Source organism: Castanea sativa, chromosome 5, assembly GCF_040712315.1.
Source record: "Castanea sativa cultivar Marrone di Chiusa Pesio chromosome 5, ASM4071231v1".
Taxonomy (NCBI): Eukaryota; Viridiplantae; Streptophyta; class Magnoliopsida; order Fagales; family Fagaceae; genus Castanea; species Castanea sativa.
In genome coordinates, this window is record NC_134017.1 from 21,477,721 (window position 1) to 21,491,757 (window position 14,037).

The window sequence follows — 14,037 nt, forward strand, 5'->3', positions numbered from 1 at the left end:
ACGTAGATTCCATTTTTTCATATTTTGCTTCTAAATGAAGAATAAGGACATGTCTTCTTTTTATTGCAACAATCATCGATGATAATCCAACAAACGTTTTTGCAATTTTTGCAAACGTCTTGGCCATAATATTGAGACTTGCAATCAACACAACAAATCAGCTGTTTCCATTTTTGCTGCTATTGTTGCTAACACTAAGAGTATCCAACCAATGGCTCCAGTCTCCACAAAGTCCAAGTCTTCTGGATCCACTATCACCATTTCCACAGTTGACCTACAAAATAGCATCGCTAATACCATCCGTATGGTTGGTAATGCATCTTATTCCTCTTCTCTCTCTATTTCATCTTGTATGTCTCAATCCTCTTGGCTTATGAATTCTACTTGTTGCAATCACATGACACCTCACTCATCCTTATTTTCTCAACTTGAACCTGCACCACACCCTCTTAATATTCGCACAGCAAATGGTTCCACAATGTTTGGTCATAATATAGGTTCTATCTCGGCCTCCAACCTCTCTGTTCCTGGGGTCTTTAATGTTCCTAACATTTACAGTTTTTTTTTTTTTTCTGTGAGGCAATTAGCTGAGTTGAGTTACCACATTACCTTTGATTATTTTGGGTGTATTGTGCTGGATCTAAGGATGGGACTGGAGCTTAGGACCGATCCCAGAGTTGGGCGTATTTCTGTTGTTGCTGCAGTTTCTTCTATTCCTTCTCTTGAACTTTGGCGCGCTCGACTTGGTCAGGCATCTTCCTCTAGAGTACAACACTTGGCTTCAAGAGGTTTGTTAGGTTCGATGTCCACTAAAAACTTTGATTGTGTTTCGTGTCAGTTAGGAAAACAACCAGCTTTGTCATTCAATCTAGTGAATCAATGTCCACTGATATCTTTGACCTAATTCATTCTGACGTCTAGGGGCCTTTCTCTGTCTCTAGTATTGGTGGATCTCGATATTTTTTTGTCTTTGTTGATGATTATTCTCGCTATAGCTGGTTTTTTAATATGAAATATCAATTTGAATTATTGCAAGTATATTCTAATTTTGTAAAAAAAGCTTGAAACTCAATTTTCCAAATGAATCAAAAAATTTCGATCTGATAATGCTCTTAAGTACACTCAATATGCTTTCCAAGCTATTTTACATTCCTGTGGCACTGTTCATCAACTAACTTGTCTAGGTACCTCTCAACAAAATGGTAGAGTCAAACAAAAAATTTCATCATATTCTTGAAACGTTCGTGCTCTCCTTCTCTTTGCCAAAGTTCTTGCTCCTTTTCGGGGCGAGCTGACCTTCATGCTGTTTATACCATTAATTGCATTCTCAGTCCTATCATCCAAAATAAAACTTCATATGAGCGCCTTTTTGGGTCACCTCCAGACTATCACCACCTTCTCTCCTTCGGCTTTGCCTGTTTCGTTCTTCTTCAACCACATGAGCATAACAAAATTGAACCTCGGTCTAGACTTTGTTATTTTCTTGGCTATGGTGAAACTCAAAAGGGGTATCGGTGTTATGATCCTGTCTTTCATCATCTTCGTATCTCCCGCAATGTGGTCTTTTGGGAACATCGCTCATTTGTTAAGCTTTCTCACTTCCGGTCCTCCCTATATACCTCCTTTGTCTTAGATCTTTTTCCAGATAAGCCACACATTCCTTCTATAGTTACTCCTAATCCTCATATAAACTTCTCTGTCCAACCACTAGATATTTTTTATGCCTTTCTTGGATCACCCTATAATGAACAAGTGGAAGATAAGCAAGTTGAAGATGAGCCATACAACCTTGAACTTAGGTCCCTTGCTCCTGCTCCACCTAAAGATCTTGCATAGGACATCCCACCTCGTCACTCAACTTGGGTAAAATCCATTTCTGCACATTTATTTGACTATCATTGTTATACTACCTTTGCTACACTACACGAGCCTCACACCTATCGTGAGACCTCTACTGATTCTTTATGGCAGATTGCAATGAAAGAGGAACTTGATGCATTATCTAAAAACCATATTTGGGATTTGGTGACTCTCCCCCTTGGGAAATTTGTGGTTGGTTATAAGTGAATCTACAAGATCAAGACTTGCTCTAATGGGTCCATTGAGTGTAATAAAGCTCGTCTTGTTGGAAAAGGTTTTACACAAGAGTATGAGATTGATTATGAAGAGATCTTTGCTCCAGTTGCTCGTATTTCATCTGTTCGTGCCCTCTTAGCTGTTGCCGCTGCCAGTAAATGAGATATTTTTAGATGAATGTCAAAAATGCCTTCCTTAATAGGGATTTAAGTGAATAAGTTTATATGCAACCTCCTCTTGGTCTCTCTGTTGAATCAAATAAGGTTTGTCGCATTCGACGTGCTCTTTATGGCCTTAAACAAGCTCCAAGAGCTCGATTTGCCAAGTTTCGCTCCACCATCTTTCACTTGGGTTACACTGCTAGTCCTTATGATTCTATCTTATTTCTTCGTCGCACTGATAAAGGCACCATTTTGCTTCTCTTATATGTGGATGATATGATCATAGCTGGTGATGACCTTAGTGGCATTCAAGACCTCAAGGATTTTCTCAGTCAGTAGTTTGACACGAAAGATCTTGGACATCTCAGCTATTTCTTAGGTCTTGAAATCACTCATTCCACAAATGGTCTTAAAATTACTTAAGCCAAGTTTGCTTCTAAACTTTTGTCTAGAACTGGTCTCACTGATAGCAAGATTGTTGACACTCCGGTTGAACTTAATACGTATCTGACTCCCTCGGGGGGGAAACCATTGTCTAATTCATCTCTTTACAGACAATTGGTTAGCAGTCTAGTTTATCTCAATGTCACTAGTCCAGAAATTTTCAATGCTATTCACTAGGTAAGCCAGTATCTGTCTACTCCACGATCGACTCAATATGCTGCTGTTCTATGCATTCTTTAATACCTGAAGGGTACTCTCTTCCATAGCATTTTCTACTTAGCTCAGTCTCCTCTTATTCTCCATGCATTCTCTGATGCTGATTGGGTGGAAGATCCCACTAATCGCAGGTCCACCATTGGTTATTACTTTCTTCTTAGTTCTTCTCTGATTTCTTGGTGAAGCAAGAAACAAACCCATGTGCATTCTTCGATACCTGAAGGGTACTCTCTTCCATAGCCTTTTCTACTCAACTCAGTCTTCTCTTATTCTCCGTGCATTCTCTGATGCCGATTGGGCGAGAGATCCCACTAATCGTAGGTCCACCATTGGTTATTTCTTTCTTCTTAGTTCTTCTCTAATTTCTTGGCGTAGCAAGAAACAAACCCATGTGCCTGCTCTAGTACTAAAGCAGAATATCATGCCCTTGCTGATACCACATCTGAGCTCTTTTGGCAACGATGGCTTCTTAAGGATTTAGGTGTGTCCACATCCTTTGCTACTCCTCTTTATTGTGACAACTAGAGTGCCATTCATATTTCTCACAATGATGTTTTCCATGAACGGACTAAATACATCAAGATCGATTATCATTTTATCCGTTATCATCTTATCCATAGTGCAGCACTCAAGCTATTCTCGATCTCCTCTAAAGATCAATTTGTAGATATCTTCACCAAGTCACATCCTAAAGGATGCCATCATGCTTTGGTTGGCAACCTCAAGTTTGTCTCAGATCCACCTTGAGTTTGAGGGGGGCTGTTAATGTCACGCCCCAAACCCCAAAGGGTTCAAAGCGTGAGAAAGACATCTCAAGTACCTGTAAATTTTTACTTTTTGACAATTCAATCCATATAGATCCTATCAAGTATCAACATCAAGAATTATCTTAATACTTCCATTGAATATACTCTCAAAGTAGGTCAGAGCTCTAAGCATTAATTACAAAGACCATTGGCCACAAAAGAATAGAGGTCTGAATAATAATTACATATCAACAGCTTGTCCCATCAGTGGGAAATATAGTCACAACCACTACAATATACAAAAGAATGAGTCAAGCCTATTCTAAAATGTACATCATCAAATAACTCCATTACAAAAGTTCAGCATCCATCAGTAGTTAGTCTAATTACTATTAGCCACCAAAAGTTGTCTCAAAATATTGTTGCCTACTCTGAAAAGTTTATAAAAATAATGAGATGAGACAGGGCCCAATAAGTAGCACAATTAATGGGGGTGGGGGAAATGCAAGTTCCAACTTCAATAATAATAATATGACAAGAATGGTTAAATAATGAAATACCAAATTTCTCTAAGTAACTACCTTGAAACAATATACTATAATCTATGAGCACTAACAATATAAATTCCAAAGCCATAATATCTAATATAAGATAAATTATCACAATAATATACCACACTACCACATAGATCGGTCAGGGGATCCACCCATTCACAACTGGCATGATATTGTCCTCTCTGGTATGCAGACTCTTGGCCCCATGGACAGCAGCCTCACCCATGCCCTCAAGGTTTTTCTCTCTCCCCATGGGCAGCAGAGAGAGCGCGTCAAATAGGACCTCTCTTGCATGTGGTCTTTTGGCCCCATGGACAGCAGCCTCACCCACACACAATCAAGGAACCTCTTCCCCCCATGGACAGCAGGGAAGAACGCATCATCCAAAATAAAAGGGCACTGGCCTAGATTTGATTCTGTTGTCACAAAGACTACGAAAACCAAATCGGGTGATCACTAGAAAATCACACATGGCATGGTGTTAAAACTACATGATGCTCACAAGTTACATTACTTTGAAACACATAGTTTGTATCCAAGTAGTTTCAGAAAAAACCTTAAAAATCTACTTCCACAAAGTTTGTAAGGTTTTTCAACTTCATTCTTGCCAAAAAGATTTTCTATCAATTTCTCAAATACTAAGACAAGATAAGCATCTTTAAATTTTCTATTATACCATAGAATCCATAATTTCCTTATCAAAGATTAAATAAAAGATGCTCATTTTTCCATATCAACAATTCATGCATTTCCCCAAATGCAATACCAAATATGATGCATTTTTATATATAATAATGTGTAATAGGGTCACAACACGACAATTTTAAGAAAACATATATCCATATATAATTTTCCAAAATGTGTTTGACCCAAAAACATCGTTTGTGAAATATGATAATTTTTCAAAAGTGTCCCATTAAGAAGCTACTTACCTCGCAACCATAAAAGCCTAACTCTCCAAGCTCCAAGGAGATTAGCTAGAACCTAAACAATATCAAGTAAACCTATCACAATAAGTCTAAAACTTGAAATTGTATTTAACCAAAATTTAGAATTTTCCAAATAAACACTTAATTAGGCAAGCCTACTATTTAACCTCATCAATAATAATATATACCATTCCCAAAGTTTCACAACAAATTTATTCACAAGGTATCAACTCCAATTTATAAAGTTAGCCCATTTCATAATATCTCCAATATTATGACTAGTTTTCATAAGATTTACACTACATCATTAAGAGATCCATGTAAGCAAAAATCAACATATCCTCCAAGACAAGAAATTTAGAATTTCACTAACTTCAAATAAACCCAATGACAATGGCAAAATTAAATTTACCAACCATCATACATTATATCTTAAAACCCCTAAATTTTTCCACCATACATAAACCTTGAATAGCCATTTTAACACAATATATATATACCCACTCATCAAAAATTCCACCAATACAAAACTCATACATAAAAACACATAAATATCACTTCCAATGCTTATAAATCACATGGGTATCATTATCAAAACTTAGATAAAAATTATCCTCAAGCAAAAGTGTAAAACCCACTAAAAGATTAGAAATTTTTTACCTCAAATAAAATGATGAAGATGCTTATGGGTTCCTAAGAATTTTTCCGATGATCTTGCCGGAAAAATGATGATGAGATGGTGTGTTTTGGAGAGGAGGCTGGCGGGTGAGTTGAGGAATGGGTGTGTTTAAGTGAAGAGAAAAGAAAGAAAAATGAAAGAGAGAAAGAAAGGTGAGAGCCGGCCAAAAGAGAGAAGGAATAAGAGAAAAATGAGTGGTGGAGAGTGATGGGTAATGGGGTTAGGTGGGGGGCATGTGGGAGGGCCAAAAATCTGACTTCTCCCTTTTTAAAATATAAAAAAAAAAAAAAAAAAAAAAAAAAAAAAAAAAAACTGACAGGGATGTGACAGTTAACGTTTATTAGGTTGTGGGCTTTAGGCCCACCTTGTTTACTTGTATAGCACTCTTACTTGTACTAAACACATCTGCCTCCTATATAAAGGCACTCATGTATATTATATTTATTAGGTTCTAAGACCTTAGGGACTAATGTATTAGAACTTCAATATGTATTGTGTTAGCAAACCATGATCAAAACATTTAGTCAGGTTTAGACTTGCTCAAAATTTGGTTTAATGTAAGTTTCAAATCGAGTAGTTACAGGAAATTACTGATCTATTTTTGCACTACTCGATCGATCGAAGAATAGACTAGATCAATCGAGAATCGTGGATCAGGAATTTTCTGCAGATTTTTAAGTTGGCCCAAACAGCAGTTCAAGCCCATTAAGGATTAGGGTTTCAGATCTACTTCTTCTAGTATATAAAGGAAACTCTAACCACGTTTTTAAAGAGTTTTTTAAAGAGATTAGAGTTCATCTTGTGCCTCTTTTATGGATCTAGGGTTTTGTACCCAAAAGCTCTCTAATGCTCTTTATGCTGTGTGTGTGAATCTCTTGTGAGATCTAGAGGTGTTTACCTTCACATATACTTAGAGTTATCAAGATCTAGATTGATGTTAAGAGCTTGGTGATCAATTCAGTTGCAGATTTAAGAGCTTAAAAATATACAAGCGGGAGTGCTTGTGCTTGCTGGGAATCCAAGAGAGAAGTAGTTCGTGGACTCGAAGCTGTCATATGGTCGTGGTAGTAAGTTTCCTACTCGAGGTAGCAATAGGATGTTAATGGTTTAAGTTGCTATTGTGTAAACTTCAATTCTTTTATAGTGGATTTACTTTTATCTTGAGGATAGTTATGTTAAATCCTCCCTAGGTTTTTTACCAATTTGGTTCTCCTAAGTCATCATATTGTTGTGTTCTTTATTTTTCGCACTTTACAATAATATGATTGATATGTGTTAACCTAGAATTGCATAATTTACCTAAGTTAATCACTTGGCTAAATAACTAGTTTAATTTTTTTGTATTTAAGGGATCTAAAAACGTACAAGTGGTATCAGAGCGGGTTAGCTCTAGTGTCTAGATCCTTTGATCTAAGAGTTGGTCCATGATCCCTGTTATCATGGATAATTTTAAGTGTCTTACTATTTTTGATTGTGATGATTTGAATGAAAATGACATTGTTGTTTCTATTGATCTTTTTCATACTTGTGAAACTCTTCGTAAGGAATTATCAAAATCTTTGAAAATTGCTAAGAAATTCAAGGAAGAGTTAAAATTGGCTAATCTTGAAAAAGAGGAATTGGTTGTTAGATTAGATGAATCTAATAAAAAGAATGAATTTTTGAGAAATGAAATTTTCTCTCAAGATGAGAAGATGAAAAGTTTGGAACAAGAGTTAGTTGAATCTAAGGTTAAAATTGAAAATTTGAATAGTACCAAGCCTGTTGTTGATAACAAAAGTGTTTCTTTTTCTCTTAAGCCTAAAACTGAAAAGTTTATATCCCTCATTTCAAGAGGAATAATGAAAAAAATGTTTATTTTGTTAGGTTAGACAAAGGTAAAAATTCTGATGTAGACACTGAAGTTTCTAAACCTATGTTTAAACCTACTGTTAGAGAGCATAACAAATCTGTTTTTGTGCCTACCTGTCGCCTTTATGGTGTTGTTGGTCATATTAGACCAAATTGTTCTTTGTTGAGGAGAAAACTAAAATCTGAGACTAGATTTGTTGTTAGGAATACTAATGTTCCTAAATTTGTTCACGTTTGTCACTTTTGTAGTGTCTCCGGTCATATTTGTCTTAATTGTCATAAATTGAAATTTAAATATTATATATTTCAATCTAGGATATGTGATAATATTTCTCCTGCCATAAGTCCAACTAAATTGTTTCATATGCTTTTGAAAAATTTAAACTTGTTGGCTTGTGAAAAGAAATTGCAGGATTTTAGTCTTTCTCAGAAGATTGGTGTAATCCCTCAAATACACTCGAATTATCATGGATTTTTACCTACAAAGCCGAAGACTCGTGCTATATGGGTGAGAAAAGATTCTCTAAGGTGAGTGTTGTTTACATGTCCTTGATTTAATTCTTTCAATTAATTGTGGACATGTTTTCTTTTAGTTGTTGGTTATTTTATTTTCTTAGGTTGTTTTGATTATTCAAAATCCAAAAACATTGAAAAATTTCAAAAATACAAAAATATTTTATTTTGTGTCTTGTTTTATTTGTTTTGAGGATTGCATGAATTATGATATCTCTCTCTTGATTTAGAACATGCTTGACATTGTGAAGAAACTTGATAGCATGTGTTATATAAGTGCTAAGTTATTTATGATTTTGCGTGAGTATGTACTAGTTTGTACATGTACTCATGGGTTAATTAAGAAATTGATATTTTTTGTTTGTGTACCCTCTATAGCTTAGTTAAGAACTGTCATGTATTGCATCTGCATTTCTAATCATTGAGCATAATGTGTGCTTTTAGTTTTGGTCATAAAATTTTTTAAAACCAAAAAGATTTTTGTGTTTTGTATTACATATCATGGATATGTAATTGAGGTTGGTCAATTTATCTCTACATAACATGTTTATGTACTTTGTTTAACTTGGATGAGCTTATTTTATTGCACTTTACTAGTTTGAACTTTGTAGTGCATGTTGTGTGGGAAGATGTTTATAGCTTTTTATCACTTTGTCTTGATTTTGAAGTCACATGTCTTTGATTGTCGGACTTGATCTTAATGAGAAAGGCATAAATAACCATCTCACCACTGTTTATTAGCCAATCATGAACACCTTAATGCATATCGTAAGATTTTGTACTTGAGAAAGTGTAACACAAGCACAAAAGGAACATAAGGTGTAGCCTCGGTTTAAATGCTAAAATTGGTGTGTACATTATTGGACTATAATTAAATCAATCAAATAAAATTGGTGTGTACATTATTCTGGCTATTTTTTTAATAAGTTTCTGATCAAATAAAATTGGTGTGTACATTATGAGGCAAATAAAGAAACTTACATGATTGCAAACTTATTCTCTAGGAGATGTGAGAGTTATATAATGTAACTCTTTGAGTGATAGTCTCTTTCAAATTTATGTGATGAATTTTGTAGAAATTGTGATTGATTACTATCTACATATCACCTCACATGTATCTTAAGCTATTGCTAGTTGCACACACTTCACAAGTTATTTCTTGCTAAATTTAGTACATGAAATTGTGTGGGAATTTGGTTTGGCCATCCAAGATTATATGCTCTTTGATTTTGATACAAAATTTGTTCATTGATCGAATTTTATGGACAAAAAGTGTGAAAATCTTGTTTTTGGAAGATCTGGGTTGAATTCATGTGTTTTTGAAAAACTTTTAAACTCATTCTCATGCATTTCATCCTTAAAATAACTTGGTTTGAGTGGTTTTTGCAAAATCTTTTGCTGTTTCTCAAAAAATTCTGTTTTCCATAATTTCGATCGATCGAATCTATTTTTTGATCAATCAAAAATTCCCAGATTTTTCAAGTCTAGGTTCTGCCTGACTCGATTGGTATTCGATCGATGCTCGATCGATCAAAATTCAAAAATTTTCAGTTTTCAAGTTTTTGACCAAATTTTTTCATGCATCATTTATGTTTAGGATTTACATGCATTGCATTGTTTTTTGTATCCATCTTGCAGCTTTGCAGTGATATCTCTCATTGTTTTCACACATAACATGCATACACTTTGCTAAATTGGGTACTCAACTTGATTTAAAAATTGATTGATTAATTTTTGAGTCCTTTGTACATTTTAATATATGCTATTTTTTATGTGTGAACTACAAAAAATATTTTTCTTAAGAGATATGATGGATAATCATTGTGCAAATATTTTATCTACTCATGCAATTGTTTATGGGTCACATAGTGTTAAGTTTGCTTTTATTGAAAGGGAGAATATTTTTCTTCATGTGTATCCTCAACTTAATTTTTTTTTGAGTTTGGTTTGTGTCTTTTTATTTTCCCCACCTCTTAATTTTCCCCCAAAACTGTTTTTCCCAAACCTTGTTTTGTTTTTCCTATTTTTATAGGGGGAGAAGCTTGTTTTTAAACTTTGTTGTTCATAGGGAGAGTTATCTCTATTTTCAATAGAGTTGAGTTGTTATGTGTTCCCTTAATTCTCTATTCTCTGTTGTGTATGTTTTCTGTCTAACTTCTGATTAGATTGTCTTTGTCAATACGTGACAAAAAGGGGGGAAATAGATGAAAATTTTAAAATGTTTTGTTTAGGAGGAGATGAAATTGTTTTTGAAAGGGGCAAAAAATAAATTTTTTGATGTATCTAACTTAGGGGAAGAGTTAGTTTGCATATTTGTTAATTTACTGTTTTTATGTTTTTCTTTCCACACATGCGTTTATGTGTTTGTTGAAGTGTTTTAGGAATATACAGGTTGATTCAATCTTGCTACTGTCTACACTTGCAACTGATAGATAGTGGTTAGGTTGTATTGTTTTTGGGCATTTTATAATGGGCTGTTTTGTAATTTTAAGCATTTTTGTTTTCGTATGTGTTTTGTCACAGATTGCCAAAAGAGGAGATTGTTAGATTCTAAGACCTTAAGGACTAATGTATTAGAACTTCAATGTGTATTGTGTTGACAAACCATGATCAAAATATTTAGTCTAGGTTTAGATTTGCTCAAAGTTTGGTCTAATGTAAGTTTGGAATCAAGTAGTTGTAGGAAATTACTAATCTATTTCTACACGGCTCGATCGATTGAAGAATAGACTCGATCGATCGAGAATCGTGGGTCATGAATTTTCTGCAGATTTTTAAGTCGGCCAAAACATCAGTTCAAGCCCATTAAGGATTAGGGTTTTAGATCTACTTCTTATAGTCTATAAAAGGAACCCTAAGCACGTTTTTAAAGAGTTTTTTAGAGAGATTAGAGTGCATTTTGTGCCTCTTTTGTGGATCTAAGGTTTTGTACCCAAAAGCTCTCTAATGCTCTTTATGCTATGTGTGTGTGTGTGTGTGTATGAATCTCTTGTGAGATCTAGAGGTGTTTACCTTCACATACACTTATGGTTATCAAGATTTAGATTGATGTCAAGAGCTTGGCGATCAATTCAGTTGCAGATTCAAGAGCTTAAAAATATACAAGTGGGAGTGCTTGTGCTTGCTGGGAATCTAAGAAAGAAGTAGTCCGTAGACTCGGAACTATCACGTGGTCGTGGTAGTAAGTTTCCTACTCAAGGTAGCAATATGATGTTAGTGGTCTAAGTCGTTATTGTGTAAACTTTAATTTTTTCATAGTGGATTCAGTTTTACCTTGAGGATAGTTTGGTTAAATCCTCCCTACGTTTTTTACCGGTTTGGTTTTTCTGGGTCATCATATTGTTGTGTTCTTTATTTTCTACACTTTACAATAATATGATTGATATGTGTTAACCTAGAATTGCATAATTTACCTAAGTTAATCACTTGGCTAAATAACTAGATTAATCTGTTTGTATTTAAGGGATCTATAAACGTACACTATTATTCTGAGAAATACAATACATTCATTCAGTATTTCTAACACTGCATAATTTTGAGGCAAGTGGGACTTTAAGTGGATCCATTATTGTGATGATTGCTTTCTCTGTGTTTGTCCAAGCTGCATGTGGGCTTACATTTGGAGTAGTTCCTTTTGTCTCTCGAAGGTATGTTTTCTACAATAACTATTATTTCTGAATCTTAGGCAATGCATCTCTTAGAATCTAGTTCTTTGTTGTAAAATATTTGCCTTCTCTTTCATTGATATCAATATAAATATAGGTGCATCTGTGGACCCACTAAAAATCTTTTCCAACTGATGTGTAAAAGCTGTTAAGCAAAGTAGTGTATCAAATATTTCATTCAGAATTACTCTAATTTCCTGTTTTGACATTCAATTGCTAAGAATCAAAATTTTCAAAATAAGAGCTCAGATATAAAAATATCTTTTGGAGAGTAAAAGAATGATAGAGCCAGGTTCATCCTTAAGCCACTTGGGTCAAAAGATCAAAGACATTAATTATCTAAGGAATTTTTATAACGTGTGCATCACATTTTAAAACAATCCAATAAACAGCTGAACAAGTTAATTATATAGGCTCATCAAAGAGTCTACTTTTCTTTATTAAGCCTTAACAATTAAGTTGTTTCTTATTTACATATCCCATTTTTCAGGTTATTGGGGGTTGTTTCCGGTATGACAGGAGGTGGCGGAAGTGTGGGCGCAGTTGTGACTCAACTAATTTTCTTCAAAGGATCCAAATATTCAAAACAAACAGGCATAACTCTAATGGGTACCATGATCATATGCTGCACCCTCCCATTATTCTTAATATACTTCCCACAGTGGGGTGGAATGTTTTCTGGCCCATCAAAAAAGGTGAATGCCACAGAAGAAGAGTATTACTTGTCTGAATGGAAATCAAATGAGAAGGAGAAAGGCTTTCATCTAGCAAGCTTGAAGTTTTCTGAGACCAGTGTAAGCGAAAGAGGTGGAAAAGTAGACTCTATAACCAAGCCCTCTGATGAGACCTCACCAGCACATGTTTAGCTACTGCCTCAAGCCTCAATAATGGGTTGAGTCTTGATTGTTCTGCCAAAAAAATCTCAAAGCTATGCAAGTAATAATATGTGTTTATTGCTTTCTCATCAAGTTTTAGTGTGATCAAGTCAGTAATTTCAAGCGGTGAAAGCTATTAATAGCCTTGTAATTCATTTGCTCCATGGCCTCATTGATATTTAAGTTAGCATATGTTTTTCACACCCTTCTGAATAAGCAATCATATATTCAGGTTCATCACTACATAGACACACGTGCATGTGTAAAAACAAACATCTAGATTCTAGAGGTGATTGGTAGATTCTAAAAAAATACTATAAAAAAAAAAAACCTAGAGGTGGTCCCTAGACTTTTTCTGGTGAGCATTTCTTTATGCTTAGAATCCTACTTTTGCATCTAAACTTTAAGAAAGCCAATGAAGAAGTCATCCTTGATTACTTTATTAGCTAAATCAGCGACCACGGATTTCAGAATTAATGTCAAAGTATGCAAACAACTAGACCTTTAAAGATTACGTGGAAGCAATTTAGATCTTAGATTTCCATAACCAATTGTCCAACAAAAACCAGAAGTCTCCGACGACTCATTTATCAATTTGTTCAATCACTCTCAACCTAGACTTTCTAGAAAGATCCGTGAAGTTGTGCGGTTGTTGTTGGTAACAATGTTAAAAATTTAGAAGACCAATTTAGATAATGTACTACCTAAATTTCAGACCAATTAAATGCATGTAGTGTGTGTGCAAGCAAACTACCAGAAGATACAATATTGCATTTCTATTTTGCATATTTAAAAATGAGTCAAGAAAGCATGAAATTTTCACTTTTACAGGATTTAGTAGAAGTGATTGGTAAACAACTTTAGCCCAATTATTTGTTTATTTTTTGAGAAGGCAAATTCAGGACTCGAGCCTACTGCATGTCGCTTTGGGTGAAACGTGCTTGTTATTGCATTATAATTCTGCCTCTCTAAGGATACAAGAGGCCTATTTATAGGCAATAAGTTACAGCAAAAAAATTTTACAATCAGAAGATAAGGAGATTCTACATTGTAGGGGCTAGCTCGTTCTTGACATTTATCCAAGAGAGTTGGGAACCTGGAAATGTGTTGACGGGTGTCATCTTGAATCAGGGAGCCAGGGTCAGTAGTGATCCTCCTCCGGATATGCTGCTGACAGAGAGAGAAATATTGTCTCGGGGAAAAGATAAGAACATCCTGGGTTCCTTGCATGCTTGACAACTGTAACAAGAAAGTGCTAGGGTCATGGTCTTCAGAAACATCTAGCAAAGAAAGTCTTCTATGGTCTGCTAGTGGACATAAAGTTCTCT

General features: G+C 34.9%; 1 long non-coding RNA gene and 1 pseudogene across 1 annotated transcript; one reads left to right on the forward strand and one right to left on the reverse strand.

The window, feature by feature from the left end:
• LOC142634919 (high affinity nitrate transporter 2.5-like) overlaps window positions 1–12,990 on the forward strand; it is a 32,086-nt pseudogene extending 19,096 nt beyond the window's left edge.
• Window positions 4,188–5,947, reverse strand: LOC142637013 (uncharacterized). Its single transcript, XR_012844457.1, has 3 exons — window positions 5,787–5,947; window positions 5,130–5,181; window positions 4,188–4,628 (listed from the first exon to the last, which is right to left on the reverse strand). It is a non-coding gene; the product is annotated as an uncharacterized LOC142637013 (long non-coding RNA).
• Window positions 12,991–14,037: the final 1,047 nt, after the last annotated feature.